Below are 14,102 nucleotides of genomic sequence, written 5' to 3' on the forward strand. Positions count from 1 at the left end.
CGCGCCCCGCGCGGCTTCCGCCGGGCGCCCCGCGCGGCTTCCCGGCCCTCCTAGAACTTTTGATACCTCCACATCTCAGTGACTCCCAATCTCCAGCCCTAACATCTCCCTAGAATTCGAGATTTGTATAGCCAGCTGCCTACTTGATAAATCTATTGATAGATTTATTAATTCCATTAATATTTATTGATTATATAAGCCAGATATTATTCTAGGTTTGGAGCATAGTTGTATCAGTGAAAAAACAGGCAAAAGTCACCGCCCTTGTAAAAACAAGAAGCAATGTAAATAAGTAACTGGAGAGTACCCTACAGGCTGGTAGGTACTGAGACAAGGATAAGCAGAAGGAACAGAGAGTGCCTGGGGAGGAGAAGGGGTTCCATTTTAAATAGGGTGGTTATGGAGGGTCCACTGAGAAGGGGAAATTTCAGCAAAGACTGCAAGGCGGTGAGGGAGTGAGTCACGTGGATTTTTTGTTTTTAGAAAGGTTTTTTTCACTATAGGGCGCATGCGCTTGCCAGACAGAAAGAGACAGAGAGACAGAAAGCAAGAAATCACCCCCCCCAGGGGGGATGGTCACGCCGCAATCCCTTCTCCTCCGTTCTCCTCTCAGGATCTTGGGCACGCACGCACACGCGCCCGGCGTGAGTTTTAAGCCACCGGGTCCAGGACACGAACCATGGTCGACTACGTGGGAGTCCAGCGACATAGCCATTATGCTAACTGCTGGTTCCCTTTTTTTCCTTTTTTTAATAATGGTTGAGGCAGAAGACAGTAAATGCACTGCAACTGTGGCAAGAGTGAGCTTTGGAGTGTTCCAGAGACAGACGGCCAGTTCCAGCAGTAGGAGAGTGAGTGAGGGAAAAGCGGTAGGAGAGAAAGTCAGGAAGTGGAGGGTGAAGGGAGTGGGTGCCATGTACTCTGGCTAGTCACGCTGCTTTTTATACGGACCGAGATGAAAAGCCATTAGCACTTTGAAGCAGAAGAGTGATATGTGACTTACCTTTTTAAAAAGAGCTATTTTTCTTTAACTTTATTACTATGATTATTATTATTTTCCAGTTTGATCAGAGAGAGACAGAGAAAGAGAGAGGGAAAGTGAGAAAGCAAGCCACCAGATCTGGGACTTGAACCACAGTCAGCCATGTGGGAATCCAGCACCTTTAACCACCGCATCATCTGCTGGTCCTTTTTTTAAAAAAAAAAAAAGTTTTTTTCTTTTTGGAGAGGTTTTTGCTATAGAGCGTGTACGCTCGCTGGAGAGAGAGAGAGAGAGAATGCAAGAAATCACTCCCTAGGGGAATGGCCATGCTGCAATCCCTTCTCCTCCATTCTTCTCTAGGGATTTTGGGCACACATGCACATGCGCTTGGCATGAGTTTCAAGCCACCGGGTCCAGGACTCAAACTGTGGTTGACTACGTGGGAGTCCAGCAATGTAACCATTATGTTGCTGGTGCCTTAAAAAGAGTTTGTTTTTTTTTTTAAATTGTGCATGTGTGAGAGAGACAGCATCTCTCAACATAGTCTTGACACTGTGACCCACCTCCAGAGCCCGATGTACAAGTGTGTGCCCGGTGTAGTCAGGGAGGTTTCCAGACTTGAACCAGAACCTTCACCATGTCTTGCAGAGTACTGTGTTTCACTCTTGCTCAACTATCTGGCCATTTGATTTGCTTTTTTGGGGGAGAGGTTTTGCTCTAGGGCATGTGCGCTCACCAGAAAAACAGACAGAGAGACAGAAAGTGAGAAATCACTCCCTAGGGTGGATGACCACTCCGTAATCCTGTCTCCTTTCTCCTCTCCAGATTTTGGGCATGCACGCACACACACCAGGCGTGAGTTTAAGCCACTGGGTCTGGGATGCAGACAGTGGTTGACTACATAGGAGTCCAGTGACGTAACCATTATTCCATCTTCTGGTCCCTTGATTTGCTTTTAAGAAGCCCTCCTTGGGGCCAGCAAGTGGTATGGTGGTTAAAGACTTGGACTCTTACATGGCTGACCATGGTTTGAGTCCCAGACCTGGTGGCTTGAAAAATCACAGCAGGCAGATGTGCATGTATGCCCCAAAATCTCAGGAGGAGAAGGGCTTGCAGCATGGCCATCTTCCTTGAGGGTGATTTCTCTCACTTTCCCTCTCTCTGTCTCTCTCCAGCAAACGTATGCACCTATGGCAAAAACTTAAAAAAATAAATAAGTAAAAAGAACCCCTTGCCTGCTTTGTTGAGAACACAGACTCTAAGGGACAAAGGGAAAAGAGCTGAGAGTCTATTTTAGCCATTTTTATTTAAAATTTATTTCTTTCATGAGAGCGAGACAGAATGAGTCAAACACCCTCAATCAACTCTCCTCCCATCCAGGACTAGGGGTGTGCGTGCCTGCTGTGTACAGGTCAGACAGGGGACTGAACCCACACACTTCCATAGGAATCTGCCTGTTCGTCACAGCACTGCTTACCTCTGTACCACGGAGCTGGCCCGGTTTTAGCAAGTTAAATGATGGTGCCCTGGCCTGGAATGGTAGCAGTGAAGATGGTAAGTACATAATTTAAAGATAAAGCCAATAGGGAACCAGCAGTTAGAGTAATGGCTATGTCGCTGGACTCCCACGTAGTCGACCGCGGTTCGCGTCCCGGACCCCGTGGCTTAAAACTCACGCCGGGCGCGTGTGCGTGCGTGCCCAAGATCCTGAGAGGAGAATGGAGGAGAAGAGATTGCGGCGTGACCATCCCCCCTGGGGGGTGATTTCTCGCTTTCTGTCTCTCTGTCTCTCTCTGTCTGCCTGACGAGCGCACGCGCCCTATAGCGAAAATCTCTCTCAAAAAAAAAAGATAAAGCCAATAGGATATGCTGACAAACTGTATACGGGATGCAAAAGAAAACCAAGACCAAAAGGTAATGCAAATGTCTTTAACCCGAACAATTGAAAGGATGTAGTTGCTTTCAGCTGGAATGGGGAAGACGGGATGGAACCTGTTTTCAGGTAAGGTTGCCAGATTTAACAAACAAAAGGGCAAGAAATCGGTAAAATCTGAATTTCAGCTCAACAGTTTTTGGTGTAGATGCATCGTATACAATATCGCTTTATATCAGGTTGTCAGAAAAGTCGGGACACGCTTTTCTATGCAAATGCGTGTCACAACTTTTCAGGCAACCCGATAGTCATACTTAGAAAGAAATACTGCTATTCTAATTTAATCGGGCATCCTTTATTTGATCTGGCAACCTAATTTTGTGGGGAAGTTTGAATTGTCTGTTAGAGATGTCAAATAGGCAGATGTACATATAGGCCTGGAATTCAGGGGGGAGGTCTGGCCTGGAGATTAAAACATAGGGGACATGAGCCTCTAGGTAGCATATAAAGCCACATGGTGGGAAGAAACCACTAAGGGACTGAATGCGGCTGGAGGAAAGGTGCAAGGAAGGAGCCGGAGGCCCTCCAGTGAGAACGGGCTGAGGAAATGAGGAAGAACCAGCAGAGGAGACTGGGGAGAAGTCAGTAAGGTGGGATGGAGTCGGTGTGTCTGCTGGGTATCCAGTGTTTAAGATAGTCTAAGCACAACTCCTGACTCTTTCACACACACCTTGGTTTGTTATTGTGTTGCTAACAGAACTACCTCAGACTAAATGATTTATAAAGAAAATAGAGGGTTGTTTTGTTTTGTTTTGTTTTTCAAAACTCATGGTTTTGGTGACAGTAAAATCCAAAGTCATTACAAAATGGCGGAAGGCAGCGTCTTGAATGGAGTGGAGCATGGTCTATATTCATGGCTTCTTCCTGCCTCACTCCTCTCCTTACATATGCACCAGAACTCAAGCATAATAACTAATGACTCTGTCACACCCACAGGCCTCACCCTGAGGCACAGAAAGGATCAAGTTTTCACTTAGCACCTTTACAACAAGGCCAATTCCCACCACTTGAATCTTGGGAGACATCCAAACCACGGGAACACACTCCTAAATTCTGTTTTCCCCCAAGTCCTATCCCAATTTAAGATAGAATTTTATCCACCTGGGAACAGAAGCCAACTATCTAGGAATTATTTTAATTTCTCTATCCTTCACTCCTGCCTGTATTCAATCCAGCGGCAAGTCCTGTCTCCTTTATTTCCAACACACACTCTGAATCCATCCAGTTCTCTCCGCCCCTCTCTCGCTGTCTCTCTACACACACCCCCAACACACATACACGAGATGGTCTGAATGTTTGTGTCAAGGCCCTTACCTCCTCTAAAAAATTCTTAGTTGAAATCTAACCCCCAGGATCATGGTATTAAGGGATAGGGCCTTTGGGAGGTGATTAGATCATGTGGGCTGGGTTTAGGGTCCTTACAAAAGAAGCCCCAGGGAACTCCTTTGCCTCTTCTACTAATGTGAGGATAGAAGAGGAAGGCATCATCTGTGAACTAAGATGAGGGCCCTTGGGACCAGCAGTTAGCATAATGGCTATGTCGCTGGACTCCCAAGTAGTCAACCACGGTTCGAGTCCTGGACCCAGTGGCTTAAACTCACGCCGGGTGCGTGTGCATGCGTGCTCAAGATCCTAAGAGGAGAATGGAGGAGAAAGGATTGGGGCGTGGCCATCCCCCTCCTCCCGGGTGTGGGGGGGTGATTTCTGTCTCTCTGTCTCTCTCTATCTTTCTGGCGAGCACATGCGCCCTATTGCAAAAACCTCTCTAAAAGAAAAAAGATGAGGGTCTTCATTAGATATGGAATCGGCTGGTGCCTAGATCTTGGACTATAAAAGGCCAGAAAAATGAAACCTTGCTTATTTATATTTCCTGGAATTATATATGTAATTGTGTGTGTGTTTGTGTGTGTGTGTGTGTGTATTTTTTCTCAAAATGGGAAAATACTTTGCAGGCTGTTGTGTAGGTAAGGTCCTTGGTATGGAGTTGGTAGCCCTGGGTATGAATGTAGCGAGGGTGTCTTCAGAGCAGCTATCCAGCCCTGCGTAGATCTTGGTGCCACTGTGGGCTCCATTTCTCTCAGTTTGTTAACTATGAGACCACACATGGTGATCTCTGAAGTCTCTTTCAGTGCAAGCATTCCACAAACGTCTCTGTCCATTCATTTCGCAAAGTGAAAAAGTATCTTTTGACCTTTCTCTTGAGGAGTTGTTTCAACTGGCACTGCCCGTGAAATTTTATCTCAAAGATGGGCTGAGGGCTTGATTTCAGAGCTCAGCCCACCAGCTTTGCACACCGTGAGGTTTGCGGATTTGCTGAGCAGCTAAGACTTGCAAGTCTGCAGCTTGCCTGTGAGCTACAGGCCTGCACTTGCCAATCCACATGGACTGAATCTGAATCTGAATATTAATTCCTCCCTCAAGAGCCAACACATATGGAAAATATTAATGCTTCCTTCAGATGGATTTTTTTTCCTTTTAGAACGAGATTTTTAAAGAAAATTCTAGGTACTGTACTGTACTATATGAAGAAAACAGTAACGTTCCCCAGAGTCATTGTACTACCAGAAGTAAAAAAAGAAAAAAAAATGTTTATTTAGGGGAAGAATAAAAATCAAGTCAGACTTTTTACTTCAACAGCTGCATGTCTTCAGCTTTAACAAATGGAGCTCATTATCTTCTGGGGAAAAAAACCCAAGAACATCAGTGTCAGTCATATCCTCATGTTTGATCCCTGCAGAGCCAGCCCAACTGAAACACAATTTCAGACTGTTCACCCCTAACCCTCACAGAACCTTGCGGTACATTCATTTCAAGTGTCAAACCTGGGTCCACCCTACTAAAGCCATATAGATTTTAAAAATGTAAACACAAAATTTCTGAGATTAAGAGGGGCAGTTTCTCATGGTAACCATCACCTGACTTCATTTTCTTTTTCCCAAGTTCTTATCTACTTTTGCTCAGAATTACACGGAATGCATGTCACAGTGGGTTCTTACAAAGGGAGGGTCTTTCTAGAGGCCTCTTAAGACATTTCTTTTAATTGCCAAAGGGTATGTGTCCCTTCCAGAGAGAGAGGGAGAAGGAGAGGGAGAAAAATACCACTCCCCCAGTGGGGTGTAGTCCTGCTACAACTCCTCCTCCTCCATTTCTCCATTCTGTTAGTAGAATGGAGAACACCTGCCTCGTGTGTTTCTTAAGCCTCCAGGGTCAGGACTCAAACTGCAGCCAGCCATGTAGGATCCCACTCCCTTAACTACTAGGTTACAGGACTGGCTCAAGATGTTTAAATATAGAACCTTTATGCCTTTGAAAACACCTTAATATTTATGTTTCTTGTGGCCCAAAGTCTAACAAATGTAGTCAGTATATTTAGGCAAGAACTGGCCCCCATATTCTTTTCTGCTACATAGCCTCAGTGGGTCTACAGTTTAAAAAAAATTTTTTTTATCTTTTGTTTTGGAGAGGTTTTTTTCTATAGCGCTCTCACCAGAAAAACAGAGAGAGACAGAGACAGAAAGCGAGAAATCACCCCCCAGGGGGGACGGCCACGCCACAATCCCTTCTCCTCCATTCTCCTCTTGGGATCTTGGGCACACACCCACACACGTCCAGCCTGAGTTTAAGGCATCGGGTCTGGGACTCAAACCGTGGTCGACTACATGGGAGTCCAACAACATAGCCATTATGCTAACTGCTGGTCCCTAGAGTTAGATTTTGGGATGAAAGATGCGTATGAATGAAATGAGAGAAGAGACTTTCTCTTAGTATCGATTGGGCTAATTAGGAGAGACTCCCGGATATACCAATTGACGGAATTTCCAAGAGACTGGATTAGTTGTAAACAGCTTCAGAATTGGGAATTCAGGCTCCTCCACTCCCCTCTTCCCCTAGTGCCACAGGAAGAACCAAGCTGGCCCCTCAGGGTGGGTGAGCATGAGAAAGTAACTCAGAACCCTGTTTGTTCCTTTCAAAGTCCTAGAGTAGGGATTGGGAAGAGAGGGAACATTGCTGTCTGGGAAAGGAAAATTCAAGGAGAAGCATATTCCTATGAAGGCCCAATATCTATTATATAGCTGGTACCTCCCTACCGCCCTTGACAAGGCCTCCTTGGAGACCATGAGACCTTTGGGACCCTGAAGGATGCCCTCCTCCTAACTCTCCAGTTTCTTCCCTTGTAAAGGAGCACATACTTAGAAATACATACAATTTTAGTTCTTTTCATCCCTCAGAGTCTATGCAATGCAAAAGGGACTCCAGAAATCTAGATTTCAGGAGGTATTTTTTCTGTTTCTTTTTATGTATCATTAAGAGATCAGCCCCCTTCCCTTTTCAAGCAGATGAACAGGTCAGTATTCCCAGAGACCTGGTTCTTACACCAGGATAGGAAACCATGTTTTCTGTACCAGAAGTTATTTGGCTGCTGTGCTAAATCCCCCGATGGTGTGTGCAGCATGCATTATAAATTATATACTAATTATATAGCTGCCTTCATTATCCCTCTTCCGAAAATATGCAGTCTGTCCCAAACAATTAGCACTTCATTATGTTTCTGTATTGTTTCCTAATTGTTCCATGTGTTGGTTTTTACTCTCCAACAGACTGCATGCCTCCAGAAGGCATTGGGACTTAACCTTCTTTGAGCTCTCAAAAGAGCAATGCTTATCTGTCCTGTTAACACGGGCACTGGTGGGACTGGTGTTTTAGAAAGAGATGATGACACAAGTATCAACTCATTTGAATTCTTTGGGAAAAGACTGAGCAAAGCTGAATTAAGTTTTTTAAAGAGTTGAAGGACGTTGAGTAAATCCATTCATCATTCAGGCCCCCAGAGAGTAGGCATCCTGTCTGCCTTTATCGCTGCTAATCTCTACCCGCTAGCCTGTGGTTTGACGAGCAGTAGACATCAAATGGCTATTTTTCTGAGGATTATTTCTTTATTTTCCATGAGTGAGTGATCTAGATAGAAAGAGAAAGAGGTAGACAGACAAAGAGACAGGCATGCTTCACAGGGTTTGATGTCATGATCCACTCTTAACCTCAATGAAGTGAAATTGTAATTATACTAAACCTGAGTTATATGGGTTACCACATTTAAGCGATATTTTATGTGTAAACTTCCAGTAAAACATTAACATATACTTGTCTCAAAACTGTGAATAATTTTATCCAGTTGGAATGTGAATTCGATGCAATTTATGTGTATATTATAATGGGTCTTTTCCAGAAGGCTTTAAAATGAACTCAATTTGTTTATTTTTAGTGTTTCCTAGCTGTCTCCCAGAGTAAATAGATTTATCAGAAGTACCCACCCCAGAATTAGATGTCTTGTCAACATTTGTAAGCAGGGAGCAGAGAAGAGGGGATTTCCTGGTAGGGAATTTTATCTTTCTTTACCTTTTTGATTAGAGAATTAACAGCTAACGTATCTCCTTATTCTCTGGTAGACAAGCTTCCACTAAGCACCTTACATCTGTGCTCTGTGGGTACATCACAAAGGCCAGTTTTTATTTTTCCTCACATATTTTTTTTCACAGGGTCATACGCTGGTAATTTCTGAACATCCTAAAAGAAAACAATTTGTATATTATTATATATTGAAGAAATGCAGCCCAGTATTAGTGATTTGGTGATAGATTGGCAAGAGAAGGTACCATCTCTCCACACTCTATTCCACCCTGGCTGTCTTCAACCTTTAATCCCAGATCAAAACTTCTTTCATAGTGGGACCAGTAGTTAGCGTAATGGCTATGTCGCTGGACTCCCACGTAGTCGACCGCAGTTTGCGTCCTGGACCCGGTGGCTTAAACTCATGCCAGGCACGTGTGCGTGAGTGCCCAAGATCCTGAGAGGAGAATGGAGGAGAAGGGATTGTGGCGTGGCCATACCCCCTGGGGGTGATTTCTCACTTTCAGTCTCTCTGTCTCTGTCTGGTGAGCGCACGCACCCCATAGCAAAAACCTCTTAAAAAAAAAAAATCTTCTTTCATGGTGACTTTTGCCATACAATTTGTTTCTTTCTGTTCTGACAAATACTATTCTCCTTGGCCAGTCAGCCTGGAAGAGGTGCTTCAGTATCTCTTAGTTTCTCTACAACTTAGCCATTTATTTATTTATTTATTTATTTATTTATTTATTTTAGAGTTTATTGCTATAGGGTGAGTGCGCTCACCAGAAAGAGAGAGACAGGGAGCGTAGGCCCAGGAAGCAGGAGAGAGGTTAGCGGATGAGGCGGGGAAGGGAGAACACCCCTCATGCAGGCAAGGTACCAACTGCACTACCACATCTCAAGCTTAATCTCAGGGGACCATTTTTAGGATGCTGAACAAACCATTGCCACCCAAGTTAGGAGAAAAGGAAAGAAGCTGGTGGGAGCCCATCAGAGCTGCTGGCTACTGTGATGGCTGGTCCTGAGAGGCCCTCAGGGGTGAGGGAGAGGAAGCTGAGAGAGCGCTGGAGGAAGTGCTTCATGTGTAGCGACTCTAACCCTCAGGCTCACCCTCCAAGCCGGCACAGTATGGCTATGCCCTTTGGGAGACTGAGTCAGAACTCGGGCTGCAAGTCACCCAGGCTCACCTGGGAAAGGAAAGGCCATTTCCTGATTCACTAAGCAGACTTCAGGACTGACTGGAACCAGGGCCAGGCCAGCACCAGCACCCCCTGTGCCTCTGTTCACCCTCTCAGAATGTTTCCCTTGGACCTTGGAATCACAATCGCCAGCAGTCTGGCCCCATCCCCTCACAATTTCGCCACCAGAAATCAGAAAGGAAATAGTTCCTCTTTATTTTGCAATTGGAAACTGTCAGAGAAGGGTTCTAGCCCTGATATGGTCAATGGCCGCTCCTTGGGCTAGTTGCTGTAGCTGGGGAGGAGGGCCGGGACTCAGATTAGCCGCTCCTGGGCCTCATAGCCCTGTCCTGTAGCCGAGGGTCAGACCCATTCACAGGAAGAAGCAGACTAAGGCACGCAGCGTCCACTCAGCTAAGCTGCCCGGCATCACCCACGTGGTGGGAGTTAGAGGTGGGTCTTTCCATTAACCCCCCACTTCTATAAATACAAGATACCCACACGCCAAGAAAGAAAACATCAGATGCCTTGTTAGCCTGTGGATCCAAGATCAGCCTTTTCTACCTACCAGAATGATAGCGTGGTGGAGAGATTTTGCACTATTTTGCCTCCATATATTCTATTATTTTGTTTTGGTTTGTTATAGGATGTATATGCCCGCCAGAGAGAAATGGGGGTTGGGGAGTATGAGAAATTACCCCCCGGGGGGGCATGGCCATGCTACAATTCCTTCTCCTCCAATCTCCTCTTAGGATTCTGAACACACACGCATACACGCCCAGCATGTTTTACAAGCTGCCAGGTCCAGGACTCAAACCATGCAGTTCACCATGTGTTATCCAGCTGCCTTAACCTCCATGACACCTGCTCGTCCCACCTTCATATATTCTCCACATAAAAGTCATTTCCGGGACCAGCAGTTAGCGTAATGGCTATGTCACTGGACTCCCATGTAGTCGACTGCGGTTCGGGTCCTGGACCTGGTGGCTTAAACTCACTCCAGGCACGTGTGCATGCATGCCCAAGATCCTGAGAGGAGAATGGAGAAGGGATTATGGTATGGCCATTCCCGCTGGGGCGGGGGGTGATTTCTTACTTTCTGTCTCTTTGTCTCTCTCTGTCTTGCTGGTGAGTGCACATGTCCTATAGCAAAAACCTCTCCAAAAAAAAAGTAATTTCCAAGTTTTTACCAATTTCTGCCTCTTAAATGTCTCTAAACTCTCTTTGTCCTTTTCTCACCACCGTGCTCCTCTTCCCGTCTCCAGCTGGTCTCCTCTCCTCTCCCATCTGGTCCACTCTGCTCTGTCACCAGAGTTATCGTTATAAAACAAATCTGACTAAGCTTTTCTGCTTAAAGGCCTTTGATGACTCACTCTTCCGTATTCAGTATCAACTAGGTGAAACCTCTGTAGGCAGGAAGAATGGACTCATTTGCCTTTTCTCCTCGAAAGCACCTCCCTAGCTCTTTGCAGTACAAATACTCTTCTATTTACAGAAGCATGATTACGTAATGCTACGTTTGATCATGTGTGTGTCCATACCCATGTCCTCCACCAGACAGAAGCTTATTCGAGTGGGTAAAACACGTTCTTAGTGGACCAGCAGGTGGCATGGTGCTGAAGGTGCTGGATCTCACGTGGCTGGCTCCATAGTGCAAGTCCCAGACCTGGTGACTTGAAAGATACACCGGGGGTTTGTGTAAGCATGCCCAAAATCCCGAGAGGAAAATGGAAGAGAGGGGGTTGAGGCCTTGCCATCCCCCCAGGGAGAGATATGTCTCCTTTTTTCTCTCTCCCTCTCCAGCAAGCCCTATGGCAAGAATCTAAAAAAAAGAAAAGAATGAAAAACTTTCTTAGTTATTATTATATCCATAATCCTTGTCTTGTCATGCACCAGTAATAGATATTCAATAACTGCTGAAGAAATAGTGTTCTGTCTTTTGTCTTATTCTCTAGTCTCTGAAAAGGAGGAAGAAAGAAAAAGGGAAAGAACAATGCGTGGTATGTGCCGGTAAGTCCACAGATAATCATGTTGTGTGTTAGTACCCTCGTTCTTATCTCCAGAAGACAATCTGGCCTGATGTCTGTGGTTTGGCTCTTATATCTAAAATACGCTGTTATGGAAATTGAGGCCGTGGACAATATTGATATGAGAAAAGTCTCTAGTGTTAGTCTAAGGCTAGAATGACAGAAACAGAAGGTTATGGAATACGTCAATATCCTGGGCCAGTGGGTGGCATAGTAGTTAAGACGCTGGACTTTCACATGGCCAACCGTGTTTAGTCTCCGACCTTGTGGCTTGAAAATCATGCCAGGCACATGTGCCTGTGTCCCCGGAATCCCGAGAGGAGAATGGACGAAAAGGGATTGTGGCATGGCCATTTCTCACTTTCCCTCTATGTTTCTCTATCTGTTTCTCTGGCAAGTGAATGATTATGTATAACCAATATACATGTTTGTGTGTGTGTGTGTGTGTGTGTGTGTGTGTATGTATATATGTATATTTCTTGTGGGTTCTATTTCTCTGGAGAGCTCTAAGACACCCTGGGAGAGGTGATTTCTTACTTTCCCTTTTACTGTCTCTCTCTGTCTCTGTTTCTCTCTGGCAAGTGCACATGTCCTATGGCAAAAACCTTTACAAATTTACCCACTTTTTCTGAGAGTGGAAGAGAGACAGGCACCCCCCACTGGGCTTTCACATCACAGGCCACCCCGGTCTCAGCTGGCCAGGATCATGGGCATGCATATGTGCAGCTGGTGTGCTAGAGAATGTCCCGGAACTCGAACCCGGGTCTTTCCCATCTGGGTCCAGGTGTATTACCACTGCACACCACCTGACCTCTGAAAAATACTTTTTAATATGAGCAATTAAACCAAATACCAGTAGATGTTACTGAGAATTTATTGAAGAGAGAAAAGCATTCTCTTTGACTGTTGGAGGAATAGAATTAAACAATTCTCCAACTAAATTAAGTAAGTAAATACTCACATGCCATATAGTAGATTCTGTTATTGCTCCTAATTATTTGCTATAAAATATTATACCTTCCTATAAAATATTATACCTCCACCCGTCATTACATCAGACTTGGCCATGTGACTTGCTCTTATGAGTAAAATGTGAATAGAATCAATGTAAGCCACTTCTTTTTTTTTTTTTCAAGACAATAGATACATTTTTAGCATATGTGCAGCTGGTGTGCTAGAGAATGTCCCGGAACTCGAACCCGGGTCTTTCCCATCTGGGTCCAGGTGTATTACCACTGCACACCACCTGACCTCTGAAAAATACTTTTTAATATGAGCAATTAAACCAAATACCAGTAGATGTTACTGAGAATTTATTGAAGAGAGAAAAGCATTCTCTTTGACTGTTGGAGGAATAGAATTAAACAATTCTCCAACTAAATTAAGTAAGTAAATACTCACATGCCATATAGTAGATTCTGTTATTGCTCCTAATTATTTGCTATAAAATATTATACCTTCCTATAAAATATTATACCTCCACCCGTCATTACATCAGACTTGGCCATGTGACTTGCTCTTATGAGTAAAATGTGAATAGAATCAATGTAAGCCACTTCTTTTTTTTTTTTTTCAAGACAATAGATACATTTTTATTGAGCCTTTTAGTTTACACATGAGGTAAAAGGAAAAACAGATCTCAACTAATGTTTTACACAGCTGTAAGTAAAATATTTTAGACTTTAGGGATTGATAAGGGGTTACATTTCTCCAAAATTGAGATCAAGTTATAAACAAATGTTAACTCCTTCAGTTTTCCAGTTGACTCTTCCCCTGCAATAGTTGCATAAGCTTCTTCAAAGCCATGTTTTTGTTTGTTTGTTTGTTTGGTTTTGGTTTTTTTTTTGAGAGAGATTTTTGCAAGAGAGCACATGAGCTCGCTGGAGATAGAGAAAGAAAGCAAGAAATTACCCCTTGGGGGGATAGCCATGTTGCAATCCCTTCTCCTCCATTCTCTTCTCAAGATTTTGTGAATGCACGCACACACACCTGGAGTGAGCTTAGGTCGCCCAGTCCAGGACTTGAACCACCGTCAACTATGTGGGAGTCAAGTGATTATGCCACCTGTTGGTCCCAAGGCCAAGTTTTATCATTACTGATGTCTTTAGAGCTGAAGAACTGCCATGTAAATCAACGTCCACTAATTCCTCTTCAAAAAAGAGTTTTGTATTTGGTGGAATCTGGGCCTCAGGCTGTCCTCTCTTTCCACAAGCCCATCCTGGTTCAATCACCAGTCAAGCCTTTTCTCCTTTACTCATAATCAAAAGTGCTTCATCCCATCCTCTGATAACTTCCTACTCCAGCCTTAAAACTTAAAGGCTTGGCACTTTTTTCTTCTTTGAACTTGTTTGAATATTAGAGCAACACAGGCCCACCTCGTAGTGTTGCTATATGCTACCAATGAACCGCGTCTCCCTTTTCGGGAAAGTTGGTTTATCTCCTTTGTTAGGAATAAATTTTGTGGAGGAAGTGAAAGGGGGAAACTGGCAGACTACCGGGGGGTTGCGGGGGGGGGAACAAGAGATGTCCCAGAACCAGATCCTTGTACAAGCGTTGGCAGTTCAGTGGCCAGGAGATCCGGAAGGTGGGGGAGCGGT

The 14,102-nt window shown here is 44.6% G+C and overlaps 1 pseudogene; it reads right to left on the reverse strand.

The window, feature by feature from the left end:
- The window catches only part of LOC102490974 (peptidyl-prolyl cis-trans isomerase FKBP3-like), a 30,391-nt pseudogene that overhangs the window by 10,381 nt on the left and 5,908 nt on the right, over positions 1–14,102 (reverse strand).

This window comes from Tupaia chinensis, unplaced genomic scaffold (assembly GCF_000334495.1).
Source record: "Tupaia chinensis unplaced genomic scaffold, TupChi_1.0 Scaffold000685_1, whole genome shotgun sequence".
Classification (NCBI taxonomy): Eukaryota; Metazoa; Chordata; class Mammalia; order Scandentia; family Tupaiidae; genus Tupaia; species Tupaia belangeri.